The following is a 13862-nucleotide window of genomic DNA, read 5'->3' as shown; positions in this document are numbered from 1 at the left end:
GATTAAATGAGTTCAGAGTGAGGGGTGATGGAATGAGTTCAGAGTGAGGTGTGATGGAGTGAGTTCAGAGTGAGGGGTGATGGAGTGAGTTCAGAGTGGGAGGTGGTGGAGTGAGTTCAGAATGAGGGGTGATGGAGTGAGTTCAGAGTGAGGGGTGATGGAGTGAGGGGTGATGGAATGAGTTCAGAGTGAGGGGTGATGGAGTGAGTTCAGAGTGAGGGATGATGGAGTGAGTTCATAGTGGGAGGGGATGGAGTGAGTTCAGAGTGAGGGGTGATGGAGTGAGTTCAGAGTGAGCGGTGATGGAGATAGTTCAGAATGAGGGGTGATGGAGTGAATTCAGATTGAGTGGTGATGGAGTGCGGGGTGATGAAATGAGTTCAGAGTGAGGTGTGATGGAGTGAGTTCAGAGTGAGGTGTGATGGAGTGAGTTCAGAATGAGGGGTGATGGAGTGAGTTCAGAGTGAGAGGTGATGGAGTGAGGGGGGATGGAATGAGTTCAGATTGAGGGGTGATGGAGTGAGTTCAGAGTGAGGGGTGATGGAGTGAGTTCAGAGTGAGGGGTGATGGAGTGAGGGGTGATGAAATGAGTTCAGAGTGAGTTCAGAGTGAGGTGTGATGGAGCGAGTTCAGAGTGAGGGGTGATGGAGTGAGTTCAGAGTGGGAGGTGATGGAGTGAGTTCAAAGTGAGGGGTGATGGAGTGAGTTCAGAGTGAGGGGTGATGGAGTGAGGGGTGATAAAATGAGTTCAGAGTGAGGGGTGATGGAGTGAGTTCAGAGTGAGGTGTGATGGAGTGAGTTCAGAGAGAGGGGTGATGGAGTGAGTTCAGAGAGGGAGGTGGTGGAGTAAGTTCAGAATGAGGGGTGATGGAGTGAGTTCAGAGTGAGGTGTGATGGAGTGTGGGGTGATGGAATGAGTTCAGAGTGAGGGGTGATGGAGTAAGTTCAGAGTGAGGTGTGATGGAGTGAGTTCAGAGTGAGGGGTGATAGAGTGAGTTCAGAATGAGGGGTGATGGAGTGAGTTCAGAGTGAGGGGTGGTGGAGTGAGGGGTGATGGAGTGAGTTCAGAGTGAGGGGTGATGGAGTGAGTTCAGATTGAGGGGTGATGGAGTGAGTTCAGAGTGAGGGGTGATGGAGTGAGCTCAGAGTGAGGGGTGATGGATTGAGCTCAGAGTGAGGGGTGATGGAGTGAGATCAGAGTGAGGGGTGATGGAGTGAGTTCAGAGTGAGGGGTGATGGAGTGAGTTCAGAGTGAGGGGTGATGGAGTGAGTTCAGAGTGGGAGGTGATGGAGTGAGTTCAGTGTGAGGGGCGATGGAGTGAGGGGTGATGGAGTGAGTTCAGAGTGAGCGGTGATGGAGTGAGTTCAGAGTGAGGGGTGATGGAGTTAGTTCAGAGTGAGGGGTGATGGAGTGAGTTCAGAGTGAGGGATGATGGAGTGAGTTCATAGTGGGAGGGGATGGAGTGAGTTCAGAGTGAGGGGTGATGGAGTGAGTTCAGAGTGAGCGGTGATGGAGATAGTTCAGAAAAGGTGGATGGAGTGAATTCAGATTGAGTGGTGATGGAGTGCGGGGTGATGAAATGAGTTCAGAGTGAGGTGTGATGGAGTGAGTTCAGAGTGAGGTGTGATGGAGTGAGTTCAGAATGAGGGGTGATGGAGTGAGTTCAGAGTGAGAGGTGATGGAGTGAGGGGGGATGGAATGAGTTCAGATTGAGGGGTGATGGAGTGAGTTCAGAGTGAGGGGTGATGGAGTGAGTTCAGAGTGAGGGGTGATGGAGTGAGGGGTGATGAAATGAGTTCAGAGTGAGGGGTGATGGAGTGAGTTCAGAGTGAGGTGTGATGGAGCGACTTCAGAGTGAGGGGTGATGGAGTGAGTTCAGAGTGGGAGGTGATGGAGTGAGTTCAAAGTGAGGGGTGATGGAGTGAGTTCAGAGTGAGGGGTGATGGAGTGAGGGGTGATAAAATGAGTTCAGAGTGAGGGGTGATGGAGTGAGTTCAGAGTGAGGTGTGATGGAGTGAGTTCAGAGAGAGGGGTGATGGAGAGAGTTCAGAGTGAGGGTAAATGGAGTGAGTTCAGAGTGAGGGGTGGTGTAGTGAGGCGTGATGGAGTGAGTTCAGAGTGAGGGGTGATGGTGTGAATTCAGAGTGAGGGGTGAAGGAGTGAGGGGTGATGGAATGAGTTCAGAGTGAGGGGTGATGGAGTGAGTTCAGAGTGAGGGGTGATGGAGAGAGTTCAGAGTGAGGGTAAATGGAGTGAGTTCAGAGTGAGGGGTGGTGGAGTGAGGCGTGATGGAGTGAGTTCAGAGTGAGCGGTGATGGTGTGAGTTCAGAGTGAGGGATGATGGAGTGAGTTCAGAGGAGGGGTGACGGAGTGAGTTCAGAGGGAGGGGTGATGGAGTGAGTTCAGAGTGGGGGTGATGGTGTGACTTCAGAGTGAGGGGTGATGGAGTGAGTTCAGAGTGAGGGGTGATGGAGTGAGTGCAGAGTGGGAGGTGATGGAGTGAGTTCAGAGTGAGGGGTGATGGAGTGAGTTCAGAGTGAGGGGTGATGGAGTGAGTTCAGAGTGGGAGGTGATGGAGTGAGTTCAGAGTGAGGGGTGATGGAGTGAGTTCAGAGTGAGGGGTGATGGAGTGAGTTCAGAGTGAGGGGTGATGGAGTGAGTTCAGAGTGAGGGGTGATGTAGTGAGTTCAGAGTGAGGGGTGATGGAGTGAGTTCAGAGTAAGGGCTGATGGAGTGAGTTCAGAGTGAGGGGTGATGGAGTGAGTTCAGAGTGAGGGGCGGTGGAGTGAGGGGTGATGGAGTGAGTTCAGAGTGAGGGGTGATGGAGTGAGTTCAGAGTGAGGGGTGATGGAGTGAGTTCAGTGTGAAGGGTGATGCAGTGAGTTTAGAGTGAGGGGTGATGGAGTGAGTTCAGAGTGAGGGGTGATGGAGTGAGTTCAGAGTGAGCGGTGATGGAGTGAGTTCAGAGTGGGAGGTGATGGAGTGAGTTCAGAGTGAGGGGTGATGGAGTGAGTACAGAGTGAGGGGTGATGGAGTGAGGGGTGATGGAATGAGTTCAGAGTAAGGCGTGATGGAGTGAGTTCAGGATGAGGGGAGATGGAGTGAGTTCAGAGTGAGGGGTGATGTAGTGAGTTCAGAGTGAGGGGTGATGGAGTGAGTTCAGAGTGAAGGGTGATGGAGTGAGGGGTGATTAAATGAGTTCAGAGTGAGGGGTGATGGAATGAGTTCAGAGTGAGGTGTGATGGAGTGACTTCAGAGTGAGGGGTGATGGAGTGAGTTCAGAGTGGGAGGTGGTGGAGTGAGTTCAGAATGAGGGGTGATGGAGTGAGTTCAGAGTGAGGGGTGATGGAGTGAGGGGTGATGGAATGAGTTCAGAGTGAGGGGTGATGGAGTGAGTTCAGAGTGAGGGATGATGGAGTGAGTTCATAGTGGGAGGGGATGGAGTGAGTTCAGAGTGAGGGGTGATGGAGTGAGTTCAGAGTGAGCGGTGATGGAGATAGTTCAGAATGAGGGGTGATGGAGTGAATTCAGATTGAGTGGTGATGGAGTGCGGGGTGATGAAATGAGTTCAGAGTGAGGTGTGATGGAGTGAGTTCAGAGTGAGGTGTGATGGAGTGAGTTCAGAATGAGGGGTGATGGAGTGAGTTCAGAGTGAGAGGTGATGGAGTGAGGGGGGATGGACTGAGTTCAGATTGAGGGGTGATGGAGTGAGTTCAGAGTGAGGGGTGATGGAGTGAGTTCAGAGTGAGGGGTGATGGAGTGAGGGGTGATGAAATGAGTTCAGAGTGAGTTCAGAGTGAGGTGTGATGGAGCGAGTTCAGAGTGAGGGGTGATGGAGTGAGTTCAGAGTGGGAGGTGATGGAGTGAGTTCAAAGTGAGGGGTGATGGAGTGAGTTCAGAGTGAGGGGTGATGGAGTGAGGGGTGATAAAATGAGTTCAGAGTGAGGGGTGATGGAGTGAGTTCAGAGTGAGGTGTGATGGAGTGAGTTCAGAGAGAGGGGTGATGGAGTGAGTTCAGAGAGGGAGGTGGTGGAGTAAGTTCAGAATGAGGGGTGATGGAGTGAGTTCAGAGTGAGGTGTGATGGAGTGTGGGGTGATGGAATGAGTTCAGAGTGAGGGGTGATGGAGTAAGTTCAGAGTGAGGTGTGATGGAGTGAGTTCAGAGTGAGGGGTGATAGAGTGAGTTCAGAATGAGGGGTGATGGAGTGAGTTCAGAGTGAGGGGTGGTGGAGTGAGGGGTGATGGAGTGAGTTCAGAGTGAGGGGTGATGGAGTGAGTTCAGATTGAGGGGTGATGGAGTGAGTTCAGAGTGAGGGGTGATGGAGTGAGCTCAGAGTGAGGGGTGATGGAGTGAGCTCAGAGTGAGGGGTGATGGAGTGAGATCAGAGTGAGGGGTGATGGAGTGAGTTCAGAGTGAGGGGTGATGGAGTGAGTTCAGAGTGAGGGGTGATGGAGTGAGTTCAGAGTGGGAGGTGATGGAGTGAGTTCAGTGTGAGGGGTGATGGAGTGAGGGGTGATGGAGTGAGTTCAGAGTGAGCGGTGATGGAGTGAGTTCAGAGTGAGGGGTGATGGAGTTAGTTCAGAGTGAGGGGTGATGGAGTGAGTTCAGAGTGAGGGATGATGGAGTGAGTTCATAGTGGGAGGGGATGGAGTGAGTTCAGAGTGAGGGGTGATGGAGTGAGTTCAGAGTGAGCGGTGATGGAGATAGTTCAGAAAAGGGGTGATGGAGTGAATTCAGATTGAGTGGTGATGGAGTGCGGGGTGATGAAATGAGTTCAGAGTGAGGGGTGATGGAGTGAGTTCAGAGTGAGGTGTGATGGAGTGAGTTCAGAATGAGGGGTGATGGAGTGAGTTCAGAGTGAGAGGTGATGGAGTGAGGGGGGATGGAATGAGTTCAGATTGAGGGGTGATGGAGTGAGTTCAGAGTGAGGGGTGATGGAGTGAGTTCAGAGTGAGGGGTGATGGAGTGAGGGGTGATGAAATGAGTTCAGAGTGAGGGGTGATGGAGTGAGTTCAGAGTGAGGTGTGATGGAGCGAGTTCAGAGTGAGGGGTGATGGAGTGAGTTCAGAGTGGGAGGTGATGGAGTGAGTTCAAAGTGAGGGGTGATGGAGTGAGTTCAGAGTGAGGGGTGATGGAGTGAGGGGTGATAAAATGAGTTCAGAGTGAGGGGTGATGGAGTGAGTTCAGAGTGAGGTGTGATGGAGTGAGTTCAGAGAGAGGGGTGATGGAGAGAGTTCAGAGTGAGGGTAAATGGAGTGAGTTCAGAGTGAGGGGTGGTGGAGTGAGGCGTGATGGAGTGAGTTCAGAGTGAGGGGTGATGGTGTGAGTTCAGAGTGAGGGGTGAAGGAGTGAGGGGTGATGGAATGAGTTCAGAGTGAGGGGTGATGGAGTGAGTTCAGAGTGAGGGGTGATGGAGAGAGTTCAGAGTGAGGGTAAATGGAGTGAGTTCAGAGTGAGGGGTGGTGGAGTGAGGCGTGATGGAGTGAGTTCAGAGTGAGGGGTGATGGTGTGAGTTCAGAGTGAGGGATGATGGAGTGAGTTCAGAGGAGGGGTGACGGAGTGAGTTCAGAGGGAGGGGTGATGGAGTGAGTTCAGAGTGAGGGGTGATGGTGTGACTTCAGAGTGAGGGGTGATGGAGTGAGTTCAGAGTGAGGGGTGATGGAGTGAGTGCAGAGTGGGAGGTGATGGAGTGAGTTCAGAGTGAGGGGTGATGGAGTGAGTTCAGAGTGAGGGGTGATGGAGTGAGTTCAGAGTGGGAGGTGATGGAGTGAGTTCAGAGTGAGGGGTGATGGAGTGAGTTCAGAGTGAGGGGTGATGGAGTGAGTTCAGAGTGAGGGGTGATGGAGTGAGTTCAGAGTGAGGGGTGATGTAGTGAGTTCAGAGTGAGGGGTGATGGAGTGAGTTCAGAGTGAGGGGTGATGGAGTGAGTTCAGAGTGGGAGGTGATGGAGTGAGTTCAGAGTGAGGGATGATGGAGTGAGTACAGAGTGAGGGGTGATGGAGTGAGGGGTGATGGAATGAGTTCAGAGTAAGGGGTGATGGAGTGAGTTCAGGATGAGGGGAGATGGAGTGAGTTCAGAGTGAGGGGTGATGTAGTGAGTTCAGAGTGAGGGGTGATGGAGTGAGTTCAGAGTGAGGGGTGATGGAGTGAGGGGTGATTAAATGAGTTCAGAGTGAGGGGTGATGGAATGCGTTCAGAGTGAGGTGTGATGGAGTGAGTTCAGAGTGAGGGGTGATGGAGTGAGTTCAGAGTGGGAGGTGGTGGAGTGAGTTCAGAATGAGGGGTGATGGAGTGAGTTCAGAGTGAGGGGTGATGGAGTGAGGGGTGATGGAATGAGTTCAGAGTGAGGGGTGATGGAGTAAGTTCAGAGTGAGGTGTGATGGAGTGAGTTGAGAGTGACGGGTGATGGAATGATTTCAGAGTGAGGGGTGATGGAGTGAGTTCAGAGTGAGGCGTGGTGGAGTTTGGGATGATGGAGTGAGTTCAGAGTCAGGGGTGACGGAGTGAGTTCAGAGTGTGGGGTGATGGAGTGAGTTCAGAGTGAGGGGTGATGGAGTGAGCTCAGAGTGAGGGGTGATGGAGTGAGGGGTGATGGAATGAGTTCAGAGTAAGGGGTGATGGAGTGAGTTCAGGATGAGGGGAGATGGAGTGAGTTCAGAGTGAGGGGTGATGGAGTGAGTTCAGAGTGGGAGGTGGTGGAGTGAGTTCAGAATGAGGGGTGATGGAGTGAGTTCAGAGTGAGGGGTGATGGAGTGAGGGGTGATGGAATGAGTTCAGAGTGAGGGGTGATGGAGTGAGTTCAGAGTGAGGGATGATGGAGTGAGTTCATAGTGGGAGGGGATGGAGTGAGTTCAGAGTGAGGGGTGATGGAGTGAGTTCAGAGTGAGCGGTGATGGAGATAGTTCAGAATGAGGGGTGATGGAGTGAATTCAGATTGAGTGGTGATGGAGTGCGGGGTGATGAAATGAGTTCAGAGTGAGGTGTGATGGAGTGAGTTCAGAGTGAGGTGTGATGGAGTGAGTTCAGAATGAGTGGTGATGGAGTGAGTTCAGAGTGAGAGGTGATGGAGTGAGGGGGGATGGAATGAGTTCAGATTGAGGGGTGATGGAGTGAGTTCAGAGTGAGGGGTGATGGAGTGAGTTCAGAGTGAGGGGTGATGGAGTGAGGGGTGATGAAATGAGTTCAGAGTGAGTTCAGAGTGAGGTGTGATGGAGCGAGTTCAGAGTGAGGGGTGATGGAGTGAGTTCAGAGTGGGAGGTGATGGAGTGAGTTCAAAGTGAGGGGTGATGGAGTGAGTTCAGAGTGAGGGGTGATGGAGTGAGGGGTGATAAAATGAGTTCAGAGTGAGGGGTGATGGAGTGAGTTCAGAGTGAGGTGTGATGGAGTGAGTTCAGAGAGAGGGGTGATGGAGTGAGTTCAGAGAGGGAGGTGGTGGAGTAAGTTCAGAATGAGGGGTGATGGAGTGAGTTCAGAGTGAGGTGTGATGGAGTGTGGGGTGATGGAATGAGTTCAGAGTGAGGGGTGATGGAGTAAGTTCAGAGTGAGGTGTGATGGAGTGAGTTCAGAGTGAGGGGTGATAGAGTGAGTTCAGAATGAGGGGTGATGGAGTGAGTTCAGAGTGAGGGGTGGTGGAGTGAGGGGTGATGGAGTGAGTTCAGAGTGAGGGGTGATGGAGTGAGTTCAGATTGAGGGGTGATGGAGTGAGTTCAGAGTGAGGGGTGATGGAGTGAGCTCAGAGTGAGGGGTGATGGAGTGAGCTCAGAGTGAGGGGTGATGGAGTGAGATCAGAGTGAGGGGTGATGGAGTGAGTTCAGAGTGAGGGGTGATGGAGTGAGTTCAGAGTGAGGGGTGATGGAGTGAGTTCAGAGTGGGAGGTGATGGAGTGAGTTCAGTGTGAGGGGTGATGGAGTGAGGGGTGATGGAGTGAGTTCAGAGTGAGCGGTGATGGAGTGAGTTCAGAGTGAGGTGTGATGGAGTTAGTTCAGAGTGAGGGGTGATGGAGTGAGTTCAGAGTGAGGGATGATGGAGTGAGTTCATAGTGGGAGGGGATGGAGTGAGTTCAGAGTGAGGGGTGATGGAGTGAGTTCAGAGTGAGCGGTGATGGAGATAGTTCAGAAAAGGGGTGATGGAGTGAATTCAGATTGAGTGGTGATGGAGTGCGGGGTGATGAAATGAGTTCAGAGTGAGGTGTGATGGAGTGAGTTCAGAGTGAGGTGTGATGGAGTGAGTTCAGAATGAGGGGTGATGGAGTGAGTTCAGAGTGAGAGGTGATGGAGTGAGGGGGGATGGAATGAGTTCAGATTGAGGGGTGATGGAGTGAGTTCAGAGTGAGGGGTGATGGAGTGAGTTCAGAGTGAGGGGTGATGGAGTGAGGGGTGATGAAATGAGTTCAGAGTGAGGGGTGATGGAGTGAGTTCAGAGTGAGGTGTGATGGAGCGAGTTCAGAGTGAGGGGTGATGGAGTGAGTTCAGAGTGGGAGGTGATGGAGTGAGTTCAAAGTGAGGGGTGATGGAGTGAGTTCAGAGTGAGGGGTGATGGAGTGAGGGGTGATAAAATGAGTTCAGAGTGAGGGGTGATGGAGTGAGTTCAGAGTGAGGTGTGATGGAGTGAGTTCAGAGAGAGGGGTGATGGAGAGAGTTCAGAGTGAGGGTAAATGGAGTGAGTTCAGAGTGAGGGGTGGTGGAGTGAGGCGTGATGGAGTGAGTTCAGAGTGAGGGGTGATGGTGTGAGTTCAGAGTGAGGGGTGAAGGAGTGAGGGGTGATGGAATGAGTTCAGAGTGAGGGGTGATGGAGTGAGTTCAGAGTGAGGGGTGATGGAGAGAGTTCAGAGTGAGGGTAAATGGAGTGAGTTCAGAGTGAGGGGTGGTGGAGTGAGGCGTGATGGAGTGAGTTCAGAGTGAGGGGTGATGGTGTGAGTTCAGAGTGAGGGATGATGGAGTGAGTTCAGAGGAGGGGTGACGGAGTGAGTTCAGAGGGAGGGGTGATGGAGTGAGTTCAGAGTGAGGGGTGATGGTGTGACTTCAGAGTGAGGGGTGATGGAGTGAGTTCAGAGTGAGGGGTGATGGAGTGAGTGCAGAGTGGGAGGTGATGGAGTGAGTTCAGAGTGAGGGGTGATGGAGTGAGTTCAGAGTGAGGGGTGATGGAGTGAGTTCAGAGTGGGAGGTGATGGAGTGAGTTCAGAGTGAGGGGTGATGGAGTGAGTTCAGAGTGAGGGGTGATGGAGTGAGTCAGAGTGAGGGGTGATGGAGTGAGTTCAGAGTGAGGGGTGATGTAGTGAGTTCAGAGTGAGGGGTGATGGAGTGAGTTCAGAGTGAGGGGTGATGGAGTGAGTTCAGAGTGGGAGGTGATGGAGTGAGTTCAGAGTGAGGGATGATGGAGTGAGTACAGAGTGAGGGGTGATGGAGTGAGGGGTGATGGAATGAGTTCAGAGTAAGGGGTGATGGAGTGAGTTCAGGATGAGGGGAGATGGAGTGAGTTCAGAGTGAGGGGTGATGTAGTGAGTTCAGAGTGAGGGGTGATGGAGTGAGTTCAGAGTGAGGGGTGATGGAGTGAGGGGTGATTAAATGAGTTCAGAGTGAGGGGTGATGGAATGCGTTCAGAGTGAGGTGTGATGGAGTGAGTTCAGAGTGAGGGGTGATGGAGTGAGTTCAGAGTGGGAGGTGGTGGAGTGAGTTCAGAATGAGGGGTGATGGAGTGAGTTCAGAGTGAGGGGTGATGGAGTGAGGGGTGATGGAATGAGTTCAGAGTGAGGGGTGATGGAGTAAGTTCAGAGTGAGGTGTGATGGAGTGAGTTGAGAGTGACGGGTGATGGAATGATTTCAGAGTGAGGGGTGATGGAGTGAGTTCAGAGTGAGGCGTGGTGGAGTTTGGGATGATGGACTAAGTTCAGAGTCAGGGGTGACGGAGTGAGTTCAGAGTGTGGGGTGATGGAGTGAGTTCAGAGTGAGGGGTGATGGAGTGAGCTCAGAGTGAGGGGTGATGGAGTCAGATCAGAGTGAGGGGTGATGGAGTGAGTTCAGAGTGAGGGGTGATGGAGTGAGTTCAGAGTGAGGGGTGATGGAGTGAGTTCAGAGTGGGAGGTGATGGAGTGAGTTCAGTGTGAGGGGTGATGGAGTGAGGGGTGATGGAGTGAGTTCAGAGTGAGCGGTGATGGAGTGAGTTCAGAGTGAGGGGTGATGGAGTTAGTTCAGAGTGAGGGGTGATGGAGTGAGTTCAGAGTGAGGGATGATGGAGTGAGTTCATAGTGGGAGGGGATGGAGTGAGTTCAGAGTGAGGGGTGATGGAGTGAGTTCAGAGTGAGCGGTGATGGAGATAGTTCAGAAAAGGGGTGATGGAGTGAATTCAGATTGAGTGGTGACGGAGTGCGGGGTGATGAAATGAGTTCAGAGTGAGGTGTGATGGAGTGAGTTCAGAGTGAGGTGTGATGGAGTGAGTTCAGAATGAGGGGTGATGGAGTGAGTTCAGAGTGAGAGGTGATGGAGTGAGGGGGGATGGAATGAGTTCAGATTGAGGGGTGATGGAGTGAGTTCAGAGTGAGGGGTGATGGAGTGAGTTCAGAGTGAGGGGTGATGGAGTGAGGGGTGATGAAATGAGTTCAGAGTGAGGGGTGATGGAGTGAGTTCAGAGTGAGGTGTGATGGAGCGAGTTCAGAGTGAGGGGTGATGGAGTGAGTTCAGAGTGGGAGGTGATGGAGTTAATTCAAAGTGAGGGGTGATGGAGTGAGTTCAGAGTGAGGGGTGATGGAGTGAGGGGTGATAAAATGAGTTCAGAGTGAGGGGTGATGGAGTGAGTTCAGAGTGAGGTGTGATGGAGTGAGTTCAGAGAGAGGGGTGATGGAGTGAGTTCAGAGTGAGGTGTGATGGAGTGTGGGGTGATGGAATGAGTTCAGAGTGAGGGGTGATGGAGTAAGTTCAGAGTGAGGTGTGATGGAGTGAGTTCAGAGTGAGGGGTGATAGAGTGAGTTCAGAATGAGGGGTGATGGAGTGAGTTCAGAGTGAGGGGTGGTGGAGTGAGGGGTGATGGAGTGAGTTCAGAGTGAGGGGTGATGGAGTGAGTTCAGATTGAGGGGTGATGGAGTGAGTTCAGAGTGAGGGGTGATGGAGTGAGTTCAGAGTGAGGGGTGATGGAGTGAGTTCAGAGTGAGGGGTGATGGAGTGTGTTCAGAGTGAGGGGTGATGGAGTGAGTTCAGAGTGAGGGGTGATGGAGTGAGTTCAGAGTGGGATGTGATGGAGTGACTTCAGAGTGAGTGGTGATGGAGTGAATTCAGAGTGAGGGGTGATGGAGTGAGGGGTGATGGAATGAGTTCAGAGTGAGGGGAGATGGAGTGAGTTCAGAGTGAGGGGTGATGGAGTGAGTTCAGAGTGAGGGGTGATGGAGTGAGTTCAGAGTGAGGGGTGATGGAGTGAGTTCAGAGTGAGGGCTGATGGAGTGAGGGGTGATGAAATGTGTTCAAAGTGAGGGGTGATGGAGTGAGTTCAGAGTGAGGTGTGATGGAGTGAGTTCAGAGTGAGGGGTGATGGACTGAGTTCAGAGTGGGAGGTGGTGGAGTGAGTTCAGAATGAGGGGTGATGGAGTGAGTTCAGAGTGAGGGATGATGGAGTGAGGGGTGATGGAACAAGTTCAGAGTGAGGGGTGATGGAGTAAGTTCAGAGTGAGGTGTGATGGAGTGAGTTCAGAGTAAGGGCTGATGGAGTGAGTTCAGAGTGAGGGGTGATGGAGTGAGTTCAGAGTGAGGGGCGGTGGAGTGAGGGGTGATGGAGTGAGTTCAGAGTGAGGGGTGATGGAGTGAGTTCAGAGTGAGGGGTGATGGAGTGAGTTCAGTGTGAAGGGTGATGCAGTGAGTTTAGAGTGAGGGGTGATGGAGTGAGTTCAGAGTGAGGGGTGATGGAGTGAGTTCAGAGTGAGCGGTGATGGAATGAGTTCAGAGTGGGAGGTGATGGAGTGAGTTCAGAGTGAGGGGTGATGGAGTGAGTACAGAGTGAGGGGTGATGGAGTGAGGGGTGATGGAATGAGTTCAGAGTAAGGGGTGATGGAGTGAGTTCAGGATGAGGGGAGATGGAGTGAGTTCAGAGTGAGGGGTGATGTAGTGAGTTCAGAGTGAGGGGTGATGGAGTGAGTTCAGAGTGAAGGGTGATGGAGTGAGGGGTGATTAAATGAGTTCAGAGTGAGGGGTGATGGAATGAGTTCAGAGTGAGGTGTGATGGAGTGAGTTCAGAGTGAGGGGTGATGGAGTTAGTTCAGAGTGGGAGGTGGTGGAGTGAGTTCAGAATGAGGGGTGATGGAGTGAGTTCAGAGTGAGGGGTGATGGAGTGAGGGGTGATGGAATGAGTTCAGAGTGAGGGGTGATGGAGTGAGTTCAGAGTGAGGGATGATGGAGTGAGTTCATAGTGGGAGGGGATGGAGTGAGTTCAGAGTGAGGGGTGATGGAGTGAGTTCAGAGTGAGCGGTGATGGAGATAGTTCAGAATGAGGGGTGATGGAGTGAATTCAGATTGAGTGGTGATGGAGTGCGGGGTGATGAAATGAGTTCAGAGTGAGGTGTGATGGAGTGAGTTCAGAGTGAGGTGTGATGGAGTGAGTTCAGAATGAGGGGTGATGGAGTGAGTTCAGAGTGAGAGGTGATGGAGTGAGGGGGGATGGAATGAGTTCAGATTGAGGGGTGATGGAGTGAGTTCAGAGTGAGGGGTGATGGAGTGAGTTCAGAGTGAGGGTGATGGAGTGAGGGGTGATGAAATGAGTTCAGAGTGAGTTCAGAGTGAGGTGTGATGGAGCGAGTTCAGAGTGAGGGGTGATGGAGTGAGTTCAGAGTGGGAGGTGATGGAGTGAGTTCAAAGTGAGGGGTGATGGAGTGAGTTCAGAGTGAGGGGTGATGGAGTGAGGGGTGATAAAATGAGTTCAGAGTGAGGGGTGATGGAGTGAGTTCAGAGTGAGGTGTGATGGAGTGAGTTCAGAGAGAGGGGTGATGGAGTGATTTCAGAGAGGGAGGTGGTGGAGTAAGTTCAGAATGAGGGGTGATGGAGTGAGTTCAGAGTGAGGTGTGATGGAGTGTGGGGTGATGGAATGAGTTCAGAGTGAGGGGTGATGGAGTAAGTTCAGAGTGAGGTGTGATGGAGTGAGTTCAGAGTGAGGGGTGATAGAGTGAGTTCAGAATGAGGGGTGATGGAGTGAGTTCAGAGTGAGGGGTGGTGGAGTGAGGGGTGCTGGAGTGAGTTCAGAGTGAGGGGTGATGGAGTGAGTTCAGATTGAGGGGTGATGGAGTGAGTTCAGAGTGAGGGGTGATGGAGTGAGTTCAGAGTGAGGGGTGATGGAGTGAGTTCAGAGTGAGGGGTGATGGAGTGAGTTCAGAGTGAGGGGTGATGGAGTGAGTTCAGAGTGAGGGGTGATGGAGTGAGTTCAGAGTGGGATGTGATGGAGTGACTTCAGAGTGAGTGGTGATGGAGTGAATTCAGAGTGAGGGGTGATGGAGTGAGGGGTGATGGAATGAGTTCAGAGTGAGGGGAGATGGAGTGAGTTCAGAGTGAGGGGTGATGGAGTGAGTTCAGAGTGAGGGCTGATGGAGTGAGTTCAGAGTGAGGGGTGATGGAGTGAGTTCAGAGTGAGGGCTGATGGAGTGAGGGGTGATGAAATGTGTTCAAAGTGAGGGGTGATGGAGTGAGTTCAGAGTGAGGTGTGATGGAGTGAGTTCAGAGTGAGGGGTGATGGAGTGAGTTCAGAGTGGGAGGTGGTGGAGTGAGTTCAGAATGAGGGGTGATGGAGTGAGTTCAGAGTGAGGGATGATGGAGTGAGGGGTGATGGAACAAGTTCAGAGTGAGGGGTGATGGAGTAAGTTCAGAGTGAGGTGTAATGGGTGAGTTCAGAGTG

At 52.4% G+C, this 13862-nt stretch overlaps 2 protein-coding genes across 2 annotated transcripts in view; both read right to left on the bottom strand.

Annotated features, from left to right (window-relative positions):
• Positions 1–13862, bottom strand: part of fads6 (fatty acid desaturase 6) — a 1169976-nt gene that overhangs the window by 400721 nt on the left and 755393 nt on the right. The gene's annotated exons all lie outside the window — the stretch shown is intronic.
• LOC140395756 (fas-binding factor 1 homolog) overlaps positions 1–13862 on the bottom strand; it is a 245221-nt gene that overhangs the window by 107400 nt on the left and 123959 nt on the right. The gene's annotated exons all lie outside the window — the stretch shown is intronic.

This window comes from Scyliorhinus torazame, chromosome 18 (genome assembly GCF_047496885.1).
Source record: "Scyliorhinus torazame isolate Kashiwa2021f chromosome 18, sScyTor2.1, whole genome shotgun sequence".
Lineage (NCBI taxonomy): Eukaryota > Metazoa > Chordata > Chondrichthyes > Carcharhiniformes > Scyliorhinidae > Scyliorhinus > Scyliorhinus torazame.
The sequence above is the reverse complement of the archived record's forward strand: the minus strand, read 5'-3'. Positions and strand labels throughout refer to the sequence as shown.